The sequence below is a fragment of the Corapipo altera genome, unplaced genomic scaffold, assembly GCF_003945725.1.
Source record: "Corapipo altera isolate COAL_440 unplaced genomic scaffold, ASM394572v1 58, whole genome shotgun sequence".
NCBI lineage: Eukaryota > Metazoa > Chordata > Aves > Passeriformes > Pipridae > Corapipo > Corapipo altera.
In genome coordinates this window covers 9,423,276-9,444,686 of record NW_020884898.1, presented here as the reverse complement: position 1 = coordinate 9,444,686, position 21,411 = coordinate 9,423,276, and the positions used below count along the sequence as shown (strand labels likewise).

At 42.8% G+C, this 21,411-nt stretch overlaps 1 long non-coding RNA gene across 1 annotated transcript in view; it reads right to left on the bottom strand.

Annotated features, from left to right (window-relative positions):
- LOC113949805 overlaps window positions 1–20,370 on the bottom strand; it is a 50,241-nt gene extending 29,871 nt beyond the window's left edge. Inside the window, exon 1 of the long non-coding RNA XR_003528577.1 lies at window positions 20,322–20,370. This is a non-coding gene — a long non-coding RNA (uncharacterized LOC113949805). The remainder of the gene's footprint in view (window positions 1–20,321) is intronic.
- Between the last annotated feature and the right edge of the window lie 1,041 nt (window positions 20,371–21,411).

The window sequence follows — 21,411 nt, the reverse complement described above, 5'->3', positions numbered from 1 at the left end:
ATAAAGATCTGATCCTGCAAGACGAGACAGAAGGAGGTATAAGAATTAGACCAGGTTCAGAGTCATGGTTTAGGAATGGTATTCACCAAGTGGTATAGAATAGCCTCAGGGTCCTGGCCATGCCCTTCCTGACTACTGCAAAAATTAACCCTGTTATGGTCAGAACCAGAACACTCAATGAAAAGGAAGGTCAGTAATTCTCACCAAAAATAAAATTCTTCTTGAGTTGTCTACCACTAGTCAATGAGGAGTTAAGACCTTCAAACCTTTATGATGAACTTCACTTTGCAGTAAAATTTATTTAAAATGGGCTTCCAATACCAGTTTTGTAATAATGTCTGATTGCAGAAGGATTTTCAAGCTCCGTATTATTGAGAGAAAATATTTCTTCTCCCCTCTCCCCTTAACTAAGAAAGCTGAATAGCTAGATATACATTTAAATCCCTTTTCTATTTACACTGATTTTCAGAAATGAGTGCTGTGATGATTTACATGTACACACTGCTAGTGGTCCCACTGAAACCAGTGAGATTAGTCTCGGAGTACAGAATTAAGCATGTGCATAAATCTTTGCGGGATCTCGGCCAAAGAGACTGTTTTATATTGGGAAACAATAAAGAGACGCAGGCTCGTGGTGACTCCGTGAGCCAAACCCTCTCCTCAGGAACACAAGTTCATTTCTCTTTGGGGATGTGGAGTGGAAACACCACCCCCCTGCAGCAGCACACCCAGCCATGGGAAGAGAGGCAGAGATGGGGAGAAGCCCCGTGCCCCTCCACCTGCAGAGAGGAGAGTTCCAGCTCGGGAAGCAGCTCATCAGTGGGAAGACATGGAGGCACGCTGGTGTAATTCAGATGCATTTTTGGCTTAACTCTCCAAAACATAAGCCCCTCTGGTCTCTCCTTCCTGGTCTTCCATGGTTCTCATTGCTATGGGGGTCACATAACAGGAATGTATCTAGATAGGTCTGAGAAGCACGTGCAACTTTTTATAAAGAATAATGGATAGCCTACATTATTCATAACATAACTGATTTCATTTGCATTATGCTTTACTTTCCAGATTTTTAAACAAGGACATCCTAATAGGACTGTACAGGTATATTTCTTCAGCAATTCATGCTCTACGCTAGAATTAGATGTCTTCCACCAAAACCATTATTAAAATTAGCACTACACATTGCTAGACTGTAACCTAAAATGTCACAGTTAAAATATTGTCTACAACACTTACATCTTCCATTTCTCTAACACAGAGAATAGATATAAAATTTTAAATTAATGACAAGGACAAAAAAATTTCTCAGAAAAACAAGAAGCAACACAGATTTAAAGGCTCTTTTTAATGTAATGTAGGCATCTGCCAGTACCTTTAGTCTGAAGGCTGTTATTAAATACTGCTAAATGAAATAAAACAAAATAAATAAAATAAAAAGATGCCTTTAAATTACCTCAAACCATCTGTGAAACAGTAAAATGGAAGTGAAAAAAGCCCAAACAAACTAAACAACAGAATAGACAGGACAATGGAGAACGTCTTGGAGTGGATAAGAGTTGATTCTCTCCCTTCAAATGCATAACCATGTTTTTCTTCCCCAGAGATGTTCTTCATGTGCAGTCCCTTCACAACATTTCCTTTAGAAAAAAAAACCTTGCACGTAAACACACTTGTATTTGTCACTGTCTGCATTGGGACACGACTAATTCAGGTGACTAAATCTATTTTAGAGACTATCATTGATAATCCACAGAGAAGAGAACACTGATTTTAATCTTGATCCAAAATCAGACATGATCTTTTGTCCTTTTTATTGGAAAAAACCCCCACCACAAACCCCTCCCCCCCAAACCCAAATCAAACAACCCACCATGGTAATTGCAGATCCCCACATAAAGAGAAAGCAGAGCTGACTAGATTCTTCATTCTGAATACTTGAAAATCCTTTCTCTTCCCACTATTAATGCAGAATTTTTCTTGAAAAACAAAGCAGAAGGGAGTGTTCTTTCTAGGCATTCTCGCTCGCCCTTGTTGTATTTCAAGAACTGCTGCTTTAAGACTGCCAAGTTGGTTTTTTTGTGGGTTTTGGTTGGAATTATTTCTTTCATTTCCTTGCATTCACAAGACAACATTAGATGTTGATTAAACCCAGTTCAGTCAACTGTAAATGGCCCATCAAAGTTTCCATCATAGAATCAAGCCCTGAGACCCCGTTTTGTAGTGCTGAAGAAGGAAGAGAGGCTCCCTTAAAATCATCCAAGTAAAAAAAAAAAAAAAAAAGAGTAAAAACAGGCATTCATGAAATGTTATTGTCCAAGATAGAATAGTAGAGGCTGAGGAGAACAAACAATATAAATAGAGAACACGTTTTTCCTTGCCTGCTTCACAATAGCTAAGATTCTTTAAAAAAAGAATAGGTAGAAAGATAAGACATGCATGCCTGATACTGAAGAAAAGACTGTTTGTACCCAGCACACTGGATAAATTGTTCTAGAACAGTTCAGCCATGTCAAAAAATGACCCTTTAATGCTGCCAGGGTCAGTCAGACCTGTAGCCTGTGTTAGTCAAAAAGGTCATCACCACTTGCATATCTAAAATATATTCACCGTTTTCCCCTAGGACTTCACAAACTTAGTACAGACCAGTCAAGTAAAGGGGTTTAGGTGTGGAATGGTATGGTCAGCACATGTTTTATTGATGGATCACGAGCTGTAGGTAATATTTAGTCCAGTGCTGAAGAATATCAGAAAGGCTCTATACTGCTGCTGCAGCCCCCAATTACAGGCAGAAGCAGGAGAGTGATAGATACATCAAGAAAAGGAGAGACTTGACCCCTAAACTCCTAATTCTTGGTTAAAATTTCACTTCATTTCCAGCGCTCAAGATAACATTTGTTTTAATCTCAACCTGATCTCTGGAAGACCCCCTAATGTATAACAGAGCATGGAAAAATTCATATAAGCCTATTCCCGTGGATATTCATTATACAGGTGCATCCTGAGAAGTAGTTTACTTGAACAGGAAAAACAACAACAATGCATTAAGATGTAAATTAAATGCATGATTGTAGTTAGTCTTCCACTCAAGCAATTCCCATTGTTATTTTGACTTACTGATCATCAGAGGAATGCTGGAAAGCAGCAGCTTTTAAACATCTGCTAATCAATTACATTATTTCTCTTACTCCGTACTTTTGTTTAAAAATAACAATTTCAGTGGAAATTTTAGGGGAAATTTATGGCTAAAATTATCTGATCCTTGCATTGAAACAGTGATGGAGCTCGTTGTGGCAGAAATTAGATAAATTGTTTTGTGGTCCTTATCTGCGTGTATAAAGAGTTAATAAATAAATAAATAAATGAGGAAAGTTGAAGCATCCAGTGGGAGTTACTTCACGGATTCACCTTCTTTCTAAATTTATAAGCTGCTCTTTTGAGATAGTTGCCTTGCCGATACACAATGAAGAGAAGGCTCAACTGGAATGCCTCCCACACAGCGTGAAAGAAATACCATTCAGCTACACCATGATCCCCAACATTATGTCATAACAACTCTGGCAGAGTCCCAATTCTTATAGAAATGCTGCCTGCAGACAGTAAGGTTTCTGTTCCTGAAGTACCTTATTTTTCTAAAGGAGACCTACATGTAATTGTGCCCACACTTCCACTGCATACACTAACTGAGCAGGATCCCTGTCCAGAACAGAGGAAAACTCAGGGCAGGCAGTGGAATTATGTTATTTTAAACTAGCAGTAGCTTTGTCCCGTGATGTCTGGTCAACAGATATGCATCATTGCTAATGGGCTGTCCGGCCTCATCTGTCCACGGTTGAAAGATGAAAGTGTAAAACAAACTCCTTTAGGTTTTAGGGCCAGAAAAGACTAAAGTTCAACTCATTTTCATGTGGGTTTTTCCAGTGTTTTCAGAACTTGAATACTGAGCAGGTTTCCCCAGCACCCTTTTTAGAAACTTCCTGTGGAAGCTTTTTTCCCCACCAAGTGAACTCACTGTCCACCCCTACATACTTTAAAAAAACCCAAACAAGAGAGTAAATCAAGCACCCTGGAAATCACAGATCTCTTTTTCGTTCCACAGTTTGTCAGCAGTTAATGATATTACAGTGGCTTAAGTAAGAAGGTAACAGCAAATCCAGTACTTGATAGAGAACAAAGGGATGGAGAGGGAGGGAAAAGAATCTTTTCTTCAGTGAACAATAGTGATGGCAGAAATCAAAGTGACATTAAATCAAAATGTGCTGGGAAACTGTAATATTTGCAAAAACTGCAGAACCCAAGTACTCCTCTACTGAATCCAGGGTTTCTGATTTTCCAGATTTTCTATTAACTGCACCTGCCAATGATTACTCATTGAGAAAGTTTTGTATATGTACTAGAACTAAAGGGATTGTTCAGTGCACTTACTGTCCTACCTCAACAGTGGTCTGGGAGAGTTGCAGACTTGAACAAGTGGTGCTGAGACTCACTCTACCTTTCCCAGGGCCCTTTCATCAGATACACGCTGAAAGCACTTTTCTGTGCTGCTGGAGCACAATGATGCAGAGGGTGCTGAACATCCCGCACTTTTATTCCTGTGCTCCGTGCACACAGTTCCTGGTAGTTTGCACAATGATTTCCACCTTAAAGCTTTAGAGCCAGCCCATGCCACTTTCTGCTTCCAAGCCAGGACACCCAGTTCTCTGCACCACTGAGCTGCAGGAGCCATCTCAGTTAGCACAGGTAGTATCCCATTTCCGAGATCATTTCAGTGCCACCCTTCCCACCTCCTCTCCTCCCAACATCTGTGGGCACACAGTCGTGAACAACCCTCACTGAGCACGCACTAAGGCAGAGAAAGCAAAAGAGATATGTTTTAGCTGGGAAATAACTGGAGGCACTGAGAGGAGGCTGAGGGGCTGGGGTTTGCACAGCCTGGGGAAGACAAGGCTGCCAGAGGATCCAATGTCCACCTGCCTGTATCAACAGAGCAGTGATCGAGGAGATGGAGCCACACTCTCACATCATTGTAAGGCAGGATGAGACACCATGGCTGAAAGCTGAAAAAAAGAGAGATTCAGGCTGGATATAAGGAGCAACTTGTTGTTCATGAGGGCCAGCAGGCAGGTAGTGGAGGAAGGCATCTGGAGAGGCTGTGAAGGCTCCATTACTGGAGGCTTTCAAGTGCTGCCGGGACAAACACTTAAGTAACATGGTCTGGTCTCACAGGTGACCCTACTTTGAGGTGGAGGTTGCACTACAGACCTCTTGACATCCACTCCAACCTAAATCACTGTATGGACCTTTTAAAAGGAGTGAGTGAATTCAAAAATTTGGTTTATACAAAGACCTGCCTTCTCTCTGGTGCATCAGAGATGTGATTTCAGGACAAAGTAGATACTTTCTTCTTCAAAGTACTCCCACTCCTGTACTTTGTAAAGGTGAAGGCTTAGGTGCCCCTGGGCTCTCTGCGTGGGAGGAGACTGGGAGCTTTCAGAAGATCAGGTCATGCAATTTTGAAACATGGGGAAGCTCAGGCTGCTGTCAGATGCATGGTGACCTCGCTGTAGCTCAATGCAAGATCTTCTTGTAATTGCCAGGCAGTTATGTCATTTGTTGCTGACAAAACAGAACCTATACCTGTAGCCTTAGAGGCTTAATTTTTTAATGGCGAGTTTCTCAGCAAACACTTAGCTTGTAATGCAATAAAAATGCATTTTAAGACACCTTTGAAATACCAGTATTTAATAACAGCCTTCATACTAAAGGTACTTGCAGATGCCTACATACCATTTCAATTAAGATATAAACAGACATAAAACTATTTAAGCAGAAAATACAATGTATTTTTGAACAGCTCGTAATTTAAGATCATAAAACTGAGAGTGACTGTAAGGCTCACAGCCTGTCACTGGTTTGAATTCAAATAACTGTTAACAAAGTTGACTGTCTCAATTCAGTAAGTCTCCTGCTATTTCTCAGCTACCTTGTGGATCTCACCATTGCACTTCATCTCCTCGCCATGATTCTCCACAGAATCATAGAATGGTTTGGGTTGGAAGGGGACCTTGAAGATCATCTAGCTCCAACCCACCCTGCTGTGGGCAGGAACACCTTCAACCTAGAAACAAAAAAGCCAGAGGCTCTAAAAGGCAAAGTGGTTTCAGGACCACATCAAGGCTGAAGCAAAACCAAAATATTGTCAAGGGAGAACTTGAATTAATTTTCTGTCCACTTTATTTATTCAGTAGATGAGCACAGGTCTCCATTTTCCTGAGAGACGGATTCTGAATACAAACATGTTCTTTGGTAAACCCCAAAATAAGAGAAGGGACTTTCCATAACTCTGGTCAGAAAACCATAATCTTTTATATTTAAGACTTTGAAAGCTTTCTTTACAAACAGTCTTCTTTTAAAGCCTCACATCAATGTCATTAGTGGTCAATAATGACTATTACCATTTGTGATTCTTCACTCCTACATATATCATAGAATATGCTGAGTAGGATGGGACCTACCAGGACCATCGAGTCCAACTGGACACCTGAAGTATCACACCATGAGCCTAAGAGCATTGTTGAAACACTTCTTGAACTCTGTCAGGCTTGGTGCTGTGATCACTTTCCTGTGGAACTTGTTCCAGTGCCCAACCACTTCCTGGGTGAAGAACCTTTTCCCGATATCTAACCTAAGCCTTCCCTGACACAACTTCAGGCCATTTCCTTGGGTCCTGTCACTGATCACCACAGAGAAGTGATTAGGGCCTGCCCCTCCTCTTCCCCTCACAAGGAAGTTGTAGACTACAATGAGGTCTCCCTTCAGTCTCCTCTTCTCCAGGCTGAACACACCAAGTGTCCTCAGCCCCTCCTCATATGGCCTCCCCTCAAGGCCCTTCACCACCCTTGTGGCCCTCCTTTGGATGTTCTCTAAGACCTTAATGTCTTTTTTTGTATTGTGATGCCCAAAACTGCATGAGCGTACTTCGAAGAGGACAAGGGCGAAGCTATCCCAAACAAGCACATAGCATGATCACCAGTCCTCCTTAGGGGACGTATCAGTCATTTCTCAAAACCCAAATGAACCACTCCAGTGCACCCATCGCATGCAGGATGGTTGCAGGTGGGGGTGCTGCCTACCCACACCCACTGGATGGTCACAGCACTCGCCATCTGACCTTCCCCAGCAGTGAAGGGGGCACTCTGGGCTGCAGCTGGATTTGCCTCCCTGACTGGAGGTGGTGGGTGCTGGAGGTGGTGGGTGCTGCCTGTCTGGTACCCACATGCTGCTGCTGGGCTCTGTGCCAGCCCCGTAAAACTCAATCAGATAAACCCCAAATACGCACCTGGGGATCACAGAGAGCAGCACAACTATGCAACTGAGTAAGGTATAACACATAAGGGAGCCCAATACCTTTGAGGATGAGAAAATTACCACTCATTATGCTAAGTAATGCCTTATATCAGCATGTAAATAACTTTTCTTTGTAAGCAATCACCAAAGCATTCTCAACAGAAAATTAATATATCTGATTTGTTTATGTATTCATCTAATTTAGGGCAGAAAGATTTTAAACTGAAACTAGATATGAAAGTGCGTCACTGAAATTTTTCTATGTGTTTAGATCCATGTATATTTATACTTATAAAGATGCACACACACAATTACATGTTCTATCTCTGATTCAGACAAGATGTTAAATATATACTCCTGTGCTTGCTGCATTTTACAAGAGATTTCACTCATATCCCTGTTTCTGACAGCCATAGTTTTGGTGGAAAATTAAAAGTTAATTTTGGGTTTTTGTCCTTTTGTCTTTTTCCTTATCAGCAGTGCCTCCAAGGCATGCTAAAGTATGCTGAAAGTGACCTTCAGTTTACTCATATCATCCTGACACAAGTGATTTAGCCTCCATACTTGTAGGAGTAAACATAAGGAACACCCACTGACTGACAAATATTTCATCAGAATTCAGCCACACATTTGTTCCCGGGTGTAGAGGGGAGGGTGTGTTAGATGATGACCTCATTTAGTAAGGTGCCATTATTTAAGTTCACCACCAGTGTATGTACACCACTATTACCTTCTGCACTCCTAACCCGTATCTTGTCTTCCTTTAAAGGTTGCTATGTTTTGTGGCCTATTCCATGTGCAGCTGCCATGCACTAATGTTGCAGCGCTGTCATTTCCAAGATGGACACAGATCTTTAACCAAAGCTGATCAGGACAAGAATTTTCTCATTTCTCAAAACTACTCCCAGAGCAAGCAGACAAGCAAATTTTGAATGTTTAAATGTATAGAAGCTAAACAAATGGTGTAGGGAAGAGCACAACTGTGCATCTGGCTCTGCTGGGGCTTGTATTTTCCAGGACAGTAGTGGTACCACTGCTCATGATGGCCAAAACCTCTGGGCCATGAAATCCATGTGGAGGAATCTGTGCACTCACAGCTACTCTCACATAGAAGTATCAAGGAGTATTAAGAAAGGTGATTTCAGCAATCACATATCACACAGATATGGGCTAGAAAACCACGTGAAAAACTGGAAGACTGTGTAGCAGGCACAGTAAAGGCCATGAGGTTACATATATAGAAGGAAGAACATATGCACTGGAGGTGCTTTTAGTACAGCATGGAAAAAATAAAGTGTATATAAAAAATAATGAAAAAAACCACCTGAGAGCCACCACATTCAAGAGAAGCTTAAGACAGCTCTCAGACAGTTACCAAATGGAAATTCAGCTTTGACTGCAGATGACACCCCCGCAAACATCTATCCAGAATGGACATTTAATGTGAGTGCACACAGAGACAGGTACTCCTGGGCACAGTTCTGCTGCAGCACTCACCTGGATGGCACCAAAATTACTGGGTTTTTGAAAGAACTTTATTGTGCCCAGAAAAGAATGGGCAATAGCTAATTCTTCCATTTGGTTTGGTGATTTAGTATGCTGGTACAGCTGCGCTCCATGTTTCAGTGTTGTGCAGTAGTTTCATGTATTACCTCTTCTGCTGACTCCACAGCAGAGCAGCTGGAACTGCCTGTTCACTCCTGGCTTAGCCCCAGGTGACTCCCTGGACACAGAGTCAAATCAAGAAGTTTACAGACTTGACCCACTGTTTGTTTAAGTCCATCTCCTCTTTGTTAAGAGGAGCTATCTCCCATCTTCTGGTGAAAGCTTTCATAGAGGGTGCAGAATTTACGCCTCTTTCAAAAACACCTTGTCATGTAGCACCTTTTTATCACACACAATGGAAAAGAAAAATCACCTAAGTTCATGTGAACCTCTCTTTCTGACTCACATTTACCCACTCCCAAGCCTTTGCATGCTGTTGTGAATCTCGACAAGCTATTCTCATTTTCACATCAGATCTATGTTTTGACTCAACACTAACAGAAGAAAAGGTTAAAGAAAATTGACCTGGATACTCAGTCATTTAAAGGAGATTTCTCATTGAATTTTAGGGAGGAGGGGTAAGGCATCGGCCATTTAAAATAAAATTAAGATCAAAAAATATTCTCCAAACAGCAGGAGCTATTGGTGGCCAGTTACAACAAAACTGATACAAGAAGATCAGACAACTTGGATTTATACCTAGTTTAGCACACTTTGAATGAGGATGTACCATACAAGGAAGAACTTTTCATTGCAATATACAATGACGATTCTATCATTCAACAATATTACATGTGGGTTCCCCCTCCTTATTATCAAGGAAAAAAGGCCACTTTGTGAAAAACATATTTTGATGAAGTCATAGGTACCAGAGCCATCTCATCTAGCATGGTGAGAACAGGATTCAAAACCTGGCCATGTAGATACAGCAATTAGGAACAGGAGGCAACTTCATGGACTTAAATGAGATTGCACAACAGCTTAAAGTTTTTGAAGGACCCAAGGCTAAATCAGCTGATCCCTAGAAAACCTGAACTCATTGGTTGCAAAACTCTCTGTTACTATTTTGACATCAATATTTAGAAAGAAAGAAGAAGTTCTAACAACAAAATCAGCAGTTATGTAGATGCCACGTAAGAGACTATAAACATATACTTCAAACCTACTGCAAGTGTTTTAGGTCAACCAAAGTATCAGACAGTGAGGAGGACTTCAGCCTATGGAGGTGCTTTCCCAAATCAGGGCATAGAGTGTGCACACAAAGAACCACTTAGTGTTTCCATATACAGCTGCTCTGGGAACACCTCTATCCTTGTGTCAGCTCCCCATCAACACAGAGAGGTCTCCTACTGTAACAGGGCCTTTTAGGAGAAGGAATGAAGTTGGAGTTTGGGGATTTGTTTGTTTGTTTTTAAAACTCAAGGCTTGTGTACTTGAACCAGAATCCATTTTCTGTTAATCCAGTCAGGGATCAAAACCAGAGGCTGTAACTAATCTGTGTAATTTAACTTGCAGCTTTAGTTTTGAATATTATATTCCTACAACAAATACTTGTTTGCAGAAATTGTTTAGCAAATCATGCTATGTAGCACATAAATCAAAATGAAGTGGAAGCAAAACTAATGAAGGACTAATAGCCAGCAAATTAGTCACTGAGCTCTATCCAGTGCCTTCTCTCCAACACAACACGTTACATCTGAATAATGGTGATACTTTTTTCCCCTCCTCTTGTTGTTTTTTATTTTAAGGGAGAGGTTTGCTTGATAAATCATCATCTCACTAGTTAAAACATCTTTAATTGCATTTTATACACACTTTATGGATACACATATAGAAAACAAGCACATACAAACACACACTCTATTTTCATCTCCATTTTGAAGACATCATCCACAAATTCTTATTCTGTAAGTACTTTAATTTCTGAATTATTTCTTCTCCTTTTTATGACACCTGCCACACTCCTGCAGGGTTTATGTCATGTAAAAGGCCAATACAACAGCAAAAGCTATAATTTGGAATATTTTGACAGATATATAACAGTCAAATCCAACTTAATTGGATGCAAAAAATCTTATCGACACCCTTAGGAATTACTTTGAAAAATTTAGATTCAAATGTGAAAGAGTAGAATAAATTATATTTCAGAGCTCATCTAATACATTAAAAAAATAATAGCTAACTTTATTGAAAAGTCATATTTACAGCTCATGTAATAGATTAAAAATTTTAACCATCCTTTTAGTCCTTCTATGCAGTTTGTCCTCTTTCTTCTGTATTTCTTCCATTTGCTTTACTCACTGTGTCCATGGTTCTTTTTTTTCTTGCTGAACTAAGTCTACATACCACCATACATTAAACATTGTCCTTCTTAAAAGCCTTCTCTTCTTGCTTCCCTCTATCTTTTGAACTATTTTTGGCCCATTTTCCTGGGCTCTATCTTCTCTTGTCTCTCTCAGGTTAGGGACCACCCTGCATGGGATGGTTCTCAGACTCCTCTCCCAGCCCTGTTGCACCACAGGACAGGTGGTCTCTGCAGGGTACCCTGGCCATGCTCCTGCCAGCACATCAGGCTGGCTTTTGGGACAGGAGCATCAACTGTACACACTGATTTCCTTCGGCACATGGGCAGGGAAGGAGCCCTTCTACTTGACCCGAACAAGCGTAGGAGCACCATGAATGATGCTGTTATGGACTCCCCCAGCCCTGCAGACACAAGAGTTGAGTCTCAGGCTCACATAGTAAGACTTATTCTTCTAGTCCTTGCCTCGTCCTGGCTCTGTCTTAATTTTATCTTCACAGACCTGTTCTGCACCTCATGAGTTGTCTCACAAAAAGGCACAAGCTCTAGCAGCAGCTTTAAGCTGCAAGCCCTCTGTTATTACATGACCCTACAGGAACACAAGGAGCATCCTTCCCTGGCCTCTTTGACAGGGACTTATCTCTCCCATAATCCAGCACATACCTCATATATGGGAATTTCAGAAACTTGTGGAGCGTGCTCCAAAAGAGAAGCTGGGTGGTTGTGCCCACATCTGAGCTCCAAGATCACAAACACGACCGGCGCTAACACACCATCTCCGCTTTGGAGGGATACAGAGACACCAGCAGTGGCACTTTCCCACTGAGCTAAATCCTTGTGGAGCCTTGCTAGTTTGCAAAAGGTTGCCTGGAACTGGGCTGAGGGGTTAAAACCCTCTGCTTCAGGTTGAGCAGAATTCAGTATGCTGTTCCTTACCTCTGGCCCTCCCAGTAAAAGCTCTCGTACGCTCACAGCTGGGAACATGGTGCTATTTGCCAGACTGGCTTTGTAGGCAAGAGCCTCCAGTGGCAGTTTCCACACACACATGAACAAACTGGAGTGCACTAAGCCAGAGGACCATCTTCACGCTCAGACTCAGTAAAAGCCCTGCTAGTTTGTCTATTTATGGTATGGACGTCCAAGTCACCTATCACCATGGCAGCTAAGCAGAGAGGAGAAAATGCTGCAGACCAGAGCAGATCACACAGCAGTGCTTGTAAGACATAACCACAAGACTGTATGTCACATCCTCCCCTGGCTGCTGCCATGACCTATTTATGATTTCTACCTGAAAGCTGGAATGGAAATGGAAAAGTTTCATTAACATACCCTAACAACACTCTTCAAAGATCTTACACTAGCAATACAGGAAACCAGAACATAAAAGCAGGCCAGAAAATGGCAAAAAAATATTTAAACTGAAATAGAAAAACAAATCTCATTGAAATTGACATCCTAAAATACACTGCAGTGAGCCAGTCTAAGAGGAATGCATCCAGCTCACAGAGTGCCTCAAGCAACTTCAAAGAGGGAAAAATAACATATTTAAAGTATATACAGAAGCAGCCCAGGTTTGTCATCAGCACAGGAGACTGAAGAGTGGGAAACCCCAGGATGGATGGCAGCAGAGCTGTGTCTGTCCTGGGCAGGTACAGGTCACGGCGGTTTGTGACTTGGGGCTGTGGCTCTCAGCCTTCCCACTCCCTCCTGTTCCTTGCTAAGCCTCATAAATGCTCTCCCCACAGCCAGTGTGCTCCCTCACACTTCTGGCTGCCAGCTCTGGGTTTTAAAGCAGGAGGCACTGCAGCAAGTGGCTTTCTGAGGGGTGGTTGTGCTGCTCATGCAATCTGCTGCCTTCAGCAGTGTGCATCAGTTTTAGTGTTTTCATTCAGGTTAACAAATCTCCCAACCACCCACGCTTAGTGCATAATATTTCACACTGTGGGGAAGTCTCAGAATAAGGGAGCTGGATTTGTTTTAGACACAGTTTAACTGGAAGATGCATTCCAGAGGCTCACCCTGGGTGTTCCAGCTAGTAGCAGCAGTTCAGGCTGCTAGAGCTAATCCCAGGCAGGGAACTCTCACAGCATACACAGTGTGTCACTGGCTCCTTGGCACTCCCTTTCCTACAGATCCATTCCTACTGCACTGCACTGCTTGCCCCAGTCCAGAGTTTGGAGTCCCCAGCAAATATATCTTAAGTGAAATAATGTCATGGATGTTGCTTGTGCTTCATCCCTGAGGCAGTTAGAGGAGAACTCGCTCTCTTCTCACATACAATTGTGCCATTACTAGGAGAATTTCATCCAGAATCAAAACCAGAGGGCAGGTCCTTCTCAGCAGGGAGAGAAATACTCTGATTCAGGCTCCCTCCAGCTTATTGACTGAAATTTGCACTTCTCCCTCCTTTTATATGCATCAACATTCCCATCAATAGAATGTTAAACGTGTTACTATTATTTAATATTTTCTTTGGCCATTTTCCACAGAGAACGTGTGATCTGACATCCAGACATTTTGGTAAAGCACAGAACTGCAGTGACTCATTTCTGTAAAAATCAGCACCTGTGAGCAAAGAGGTCAATGCTCATTTGTGAACAAACAAGTCAGAAAATGCTCTGATTTGCCTTCTTGGAGATCTACTGAAAGGACCAAAGTCTAAAATTATAATGAGCCTTTCTTTTTGGCAGGACTGACTTTTTCCCCATGCAGCAGCTAAAGAATCTGATCTCTGTTGATCACACATTCCTATAACATTTGGGAAAAATACAGCACATGGAACCTGAGGGGTCAAAGATCCTGGGCAGTTCCTACAGTCTGTGGCTCTCCAGTTTCCTAAGCAGATCCATCAGACTGATCCTCTCTGCCCCAAGTAACTACAGGTCTTTGGACACAAACAGAAGATATCCTAACCCTGATCAACCCCTGTTTCTGACTCTCTTACTAGGAAAAGGGATTAACGGGTGGGATAATCAGACATTGTTTACTCTTCTGTAGCCCATGCAGAAAAAGATTAAGGCTAACCCCCCATGGCAGGGGGGTTGGAACTAGATGATCTTCAACGTCCCTTCCAAGCTAAACCATTCTATGATTCTGTGAGGGCTTTAGTAAGTGAGAACCTAAAGTTAGTAAGCCTATACTGAAGCACTTAAATGTCCTGATTTCTTTTTTCTTTTTTTAAACCACTGACCTCCCAGTTGCTCCCAGAGGCTTGACCGTTGCTCTGTGAATGCATATCCTCTGATAATCCAACCTGTATGTCTTGAGCCAAGATTAAAAGAGTTATTGGAGTAAGAAAATTATCCTAAGCAAGAATTAAAAGTTTGGAAAGAGTTAAGAACAGACAGCATTCCTGTATTATCAACTGAGTCAAAACTCCAAGCGAAGCAAAAGAGCAAGGAGAATGAACAGTGAAATATTAAATGCAGTTGCTTCTTCTATTTGCAGTTTAATAATTCAAGACCTATATTTATTTATTCATACTAATTGACCGATGAAGTTATGCTGTGGAATAGCTGAAGAGAAACTAATTGCTGTCTCATTTTATTTTAATAGTATATTAAAACGCAGGCTAGACAGGAGACCTCTTCTCAACTTGTGCTGATGTTATCTGCCCTGAGACACTGGCAACTGTCCAGGGACTTGCCTACATTGATATTTAGGGCTAACCTTAGGAGGCAGATTAGGTGATTGTGCCTTTGGCTATAATGGACCACAAATGTGAAGCTCATTTCTTTTTGAGATCAATCTTTCCTCCTTTCCATTTTTTTTCCCACTTAGTTTCTGTTATCATTTGCTCAGCCTGTGCAAAGGGGCCTTAAAGTAGATGTAAATGAATTTTGCAAAACCCACACAGGACCCCTTAATACTATTGGAGTAATTGGGGCTTAACTGCAGTGAATCCTGAAGCACACTGTCTAAATAAAGGCATTCCCAAGCATTTCTACAGCCTCATAATTAAAACTCCCACAAGCAAAATGACACAAAAAATGTTCAATATGCATTCTGCCATAGAGCCCTCTGTCAGTTCCTGATCCTTCAGTGTTTTCCCTACACAGTTTCCATGCTCTCCTGGTAACTATATTGATGGCACTGTCCTTGGTGTGGAGAGACCTTTTTCCTCTCCCTCCCTGCCCTCAGGTCTGGGACCCCAAAACTCACCTTTCCTCTTTCCCACCCCTGCCCAGTTCCCACACACTCCCAGCCTCCTCCATTGGCAGGAAGGCTGCTGCTATGGATAATGATGGAGACCACAAGTACAGCAGCTCTCCTGCTTGGCTGCTCACCCGGGGTGGGGAGCTGCCCTCCCCATGGACATCACTCCTGCTGCTGCAGCATGATGGGGAGCAGGGTGGCAGGCAAGAGGACAGAGCCACTTCACTGCACCACAGACCTCGGTAGAGGAACCAACAAACCAAACCAAAAATGTATCAGTGTTCAGTCTCTCAGTTACATTTTGTAGGTGTACTGTTATGGACAGTCCATCCAAAATGCTGAAGAACAGCACACACGGGGCACCATCAGCAGCACGTGGCAGGACACGAGAGTCCCCATTTATTCAGAGCCCAGCATATAGGCTGGTTCATCCTACACAGCCAGACAACGAGGCACTGAACGGCAGCCCTGGCAATTTACATACCCTTTGCATAGATACAAATAAGCTCAGAAGGTGAAAGGCAACAGAAGAGCAGGTCCTTTGACTGCAGATCCTTTCATCTTGGAGTTCGCTAAGGGCAGATATAAAGGCAGCTTACAATCCTAGTTGTGCACATTCCTCCTTTGAAGATCTACCCCTCTCCCAGCCCAGACTTTGCCATTTAGCACCCTCATTACCTCGTAAGGTCTGCTCCTCCCTTCAGCATTTCGTCCCTCTGCAGAGCAACAAGCCCTTTCCCTCCCTTCCCAGGAATCTTAATTAACTTTTTTTTCTGTGTGCTTGTTTCCCCCCACACACTCCTTCAGACATACCAACACCTTCACTTAGGTTTGTTTCCATCCTTTCAAAGTTATATTTAGTTGCATTTTTATTTTGCACAGGTCACAAGCTGACCTTCCTACCAAACGGAGCACATACCAGAATTTGAGTGTTCTTATAGTCTGTGCAGTGTAATGTGCAGAGCTACACCTGTACTGCTATTTTGGACAGAGATGGCACTGGCACTTTTGAACTATGTTGATTCCATACTTACAATAATCTGGCAACAACTTTCATTCCTCTGTATGTATTCACATGGTGCCAAATCTTCCTATCGTCTTTCCAGCCCTAATACTTCGCCGTCTGGGCCAGAAAGGCTTCCCTGATTCTTCATCATCGTTTGATTTCCTTCAAGCCAATTGATTCACATCAGTTCAAAATATCACTTCACTAGGGCTGCATCTCATAATGTAAAGATGTGAGGACCTCTTGCTGTTTGAGGTCCAGATAGGACCTGAAGGAGGGTGGATGGATGTACATGGGTTAAGCATGTTCCGTGGCTCTGAATCTGAGCTTGCCTGCTCAGCAGCAAACAGGCAGAACAAGTGCAGGACACCCTGTACTCCTGCATGTAAACTTGCTTTTACACGTATCTTATCACTTTTTTTTTTTTTTTTTTTTTACGCATGTCTTGTTGCTTTTCTGCTTTGACCTCAACGAACCTCATCAACCCTCCCCAGGGACTGGCTCTGATGAAAGCAGAGAGCTGCCACCTCTGCCTCCAGGGCCCTGTGATATCACCCCCTCTGATACCAGCAATCGGGTGAAGAGTCTGAAAATTCATCCAGCAGACAAATATTAGCCTAAAATCCCTCTTACCTTCACCTTCTGCTTGAAATCTTAACAACAGCTCTCCCCCAGAGCCCCAAATGGCCACTGAGTTGGGCTGGGGAGGTGGCTGTGGAACAGCTCTGTGCCCTCCCCCTGGGTTGTGCCCAGTTGTCCCACACTGCAGCTGACAAATGAGACCTTGACTCCCAAGCCCCTGTAAAATCAGCCAACAAAAATAAGTTATTAGGGGTGTATTTGCTCACAGAAAGCAGATTACAAATTACCCACATTCAGCTCTTGGAAACAAGATTATTTGTGACATAACAGATTGTCACCATTGTAATCCAGAGCCTGTAAACACTTGTTAGTTGTCCACAGGCAAATGCAAATCTGTGCCAGTGTAGCTGTTTTTAGGTAGAGGTGATCACGAAATACCAGATGCTAACATATGGACCCTTTTCTGTGCCACTAATACTGTTCCCTGAATGCTTTCCCTGCTAACCTTAACCTGAATGTTGTCTGCACCTTCAATGGCCCTAGGACTGCATCTTTGGGGAATTCTCTTATAAACCAAAATCATGCACTGTAAGTGGAAATTTTAGAGGGAAAAACTAATTCTAAACATTAAGTAGAAGAGCTGATTAACCTGGCCTTAGTTCCAAGAACTTGTTGACCATATTGTTAAATTGTTTTTAAAAAATAATATTTAAAGTCAGAAATCGACATTTTATGACCCTGGCACATCAGGCATCTTCAGGGACATGGTGGGATTTTAAAAAATAATATTTAAAGTCAGAAATCGACATTTTATGACCCTGGCACATCAGGCATCTTCAGGGACATGGTGGGATTTTTGGAGCTGTGCCAGTAGTTGGACTCGATAGTCCTGGTGGGTCCCTTCCAACTTAGGATATTCTATGATTCAATGATTCCAGGGTGGCACCTCAGGATTGTGATAAATTGCAAAACCTTACATCAAGAGCAAATCTCTGCAGAGCACCCAACTTTCAAAGTCATTATGTGAATTGAACGTGAAACCAGAAGCCCCTGCAGGGGAAGTCTGGATGCAAGGACACCATGCCACTAGGACCTAAGCAACAGTTTCACTGTCAGGGTTTTGGATTGGCAGCTGTGCAAACACAGACATTTTCCCTTAAAGACTAGCAAGAGCCAAGGCAACGAGGGATTCTGCAGGGCAACACAACAAAAACGTGAAGGGGATAATCATATTTTTTCAGTAAAACAGATATTACTAGTTTATGAAAATGGTGAGGTAGGAATCAAAGGCTGCTTAGCCAAAGCTTTGGTAGTCATGAAAATAGCACAGCAGCAACGCTGTTGAAGGCATTTTCTACCAAACACTCCGTGCCCTCACCCACACACTGCCCATCTCTTGAGAGCAGAATATTTCAACAAGCTGACAAATGAAGAGCTGCTCATTTCACAGAACCACACTTGGACCCACTGCTCTAAGTGAGAGCAGTAGTGCTCTCTTACGTTTTCATTATTTAGGCTTTGTGGAAACTTTTCCATGACACCTGGAGGATGTAGGAACATGAGAATTGTGTTTTTAAGTCATGATTCAGTCATAGTAAAACACTAACGTGGCATATGAACTTGCAGAAGTAATGGGCCATGAGTAAAAGTCTCCTGTATAAGTCCCTTAAAAGGCTGGATAAATTCCTTCAGTGTCAGAGACTTTGATACTGAGTCATCTTCAAAAACGGTGTGAAACACAGTGGAGGGTCAGAGGAGGTAACTCCAAAGCAAGAGTAAATACATGATCTGCTGTAACAACTGCTAGCTAGCAAGACAGTGCAATGCACTTAGCCTCTTTTAAGAAATTTCTCACTTACTTCCTTGTTTTAAAATGTTTGCAAACCTGAAGAAGCTGAAGTAACCCATTCTAGGGAACATTAAAATACTTTAATCACTTACAAGATTTCTGGATAATGCGTGTATATATCAGGGATTACTTTGGATCTCATATCACCCCCAGCTCAAGAGCAGTTCAAAACTGGTAGATGCACATTTCTTATTTTTCAGAGCACACAACAAACTGATCCCACCTGAAACCACCTCAGTGATGAATACATTTTTCAGCTACCTGAAGGTTTTCCTACCCCTGAGTTCATCCTTTCTTGGCCTCATCCCTGGTGTAGCAGATGCCAGGAGCCCCACGGGGCGGTGTGGTGTCAGAGGGGGGCCGTGACACACGACTGCCCCTCTCTGTGGTGGCAGCCATGTGGCCATATCTGTGCAGCTGAACCAGGGCAGGACCTTTCTGCTGCTGCCCAAGGATTCCCCTCTGCTGGGAGGTTTCTCCCAGGGCCAGGTTGGCTGGCAGCAGCAGGAAACAGTCCCAACGTGCTGTGAAACTAGGGCCGTAATATGTTAATGTGAAGACTTTTTCCAAGTAATCTTTACCATCTGTTGTCTCACACTGATGTTAGTATTAATAATTTATAGGCCTTCTCCTAAGGCTGAGGAGGAAGCAGGATGCTAAGCTCTAAGGCAGAGACAGTATCAACTTTTTTTTTTTTAATGAGATTGATGTTGCTCTGTACGATGGCCTCGCCCAGGGAATATATGGTGCTGTTCAGCTTTCTGTTGCTGTTGCTTTTGCAAGCCTTTTACTGAAAATAGCAGTGGCAAGATATTATTTTAGTCCAGTTCCTCTGTTGCTTCTTTCCTTCTAAAATAAGGCATGCAGCCTATCTGGTACATAAGCAAAGTGCACGTAAAGGTCAGAGGCAAAGCATAAGCTGACAATATAAGTCGTATTATAGGATGCACTTACTGCCAGGCAAGAGCAGGCAGGGTTTCTTCTGCTGCTATCCGAGGCACTGTTAGGCTGAAGGAGCACAGTTGTGCTACCAGTTTAAGCCAGCAGAATCTCCTTGCTATATTTAACCTTGATTTCCTCAGAGACCAAATATGCAAATGACAAAATGTGATGCACGGCAAACACTGCTTTCACGAGGGAGAGCTAAGTTATAGTCCCAAACAATCAAATCAGCCTTTCCTACTCACAAGGCTTCACTTTAATCCCTTATTAACAGGATTAATTGCAGACTTACAGTTCATACCATCTTACTCCCCTTTTACACAAACCAATCTAGCTGCTCTCACAGAGGGACAGGTGGATTAATAGTCTTAGTCAAAAACTGTGGTGATAATGCAGAAAATCAGCCAAAGAGAGGGATTCCAGGGCGAAAATGGACAGCTGGAAGATTGCTATCAAAGCCATGCAGTGACTTCACCCGCAGATAGAAATGTGAAATGCGTGGGAGACCCTTCTGCTTCTAAATTGAAAAACAAAACAAAACCCCTGAAAGATAAACAACTACAGTAAAGGAATAAGTCTCTCTATTAATAAATGCTTACCAGAGGATAAACAAGTAAAGGAATAAAGAACCTGTGAAGCTCAGAAATGTGGAGGCATTCACCGAAACATAACTCCGCTAAGAAATGCAAAGCTCTGACAGACTGTTATACAATCTTTGATTTCTTTTAATAACAGTTGAAGGTCAGATGCCGCAGCTCTTCCTGGAAATCCTAAAAAGACTTGGGTGGCTCCCCAAGTTAGAAAGGAACTGCCACATCGTATGTTGTGCAACACTGAGCTATTGACTAAGGTATATTATATTACCTCCAACAGCTGACTCAGACCCAGTTGTTATAAAAGGCTTTCGCACTCGGGCGAGCAGCACGTAGCAGTCACACGCCAACAGGCGCGGGGGCCGCCGGACCCCGAGCGGGATGAGGATGGGGATGGGGCTGGGAAGGTCGGAGGGGTCAAGCTGATTACCTCCGCCAGTCCCCCCCAGCCCTCCCCAGCGCAGGGCTCAGCTGGGTTACCCGAGTTCACACCGAGCTATTGACATTCAGCTGCATTGCTTACTCATTACCGGATCAGCAGGGGACTGTCTGGGGCGGAAAAGTTAACCCTTCCCCTGCCCGGGATATCACGGAGGGCATAAAAAAGTCCTTAATAAAGGAGTAGGAACCCCAAGCTGGTGGGGAGCCCTGGGGTGGAACTGCTGATGAGGCAACCTTGTTCCCAAAAAGGGGGTGGTGGAGATAAGAGGAAAGAAGGGGCTCTGCCCCAGGTGAGAATTCACTTCTAAAAAAGCAGGAGAAATGATACCTGCATCCAGTTTTCACACCACCAGTTACTCACTGACTCCTGTGTGCAGGGTGCACATAGTGAAGTAAAGCACATTTCTCACCATGACCCAACCCAGGTGCCACTCCATTAAGGTGCCCCTGCCCATGCTTTGACTCTCAGTTTTACAAAGGTTCGCGAAATTATTGCAGATCTTATAATGGCACTTTTTTCTTAATGACTCAGACCTTCAGTATTCAGACTCCATCTGGAGTATTGTGTCCAGCTCTGGGCTCCCAACATAAGCAGGATGTGGACCTGTGGGAGTAAGTCCCAAGGAGGCCAAAAGATGATCAGAGAGCTGGAGCT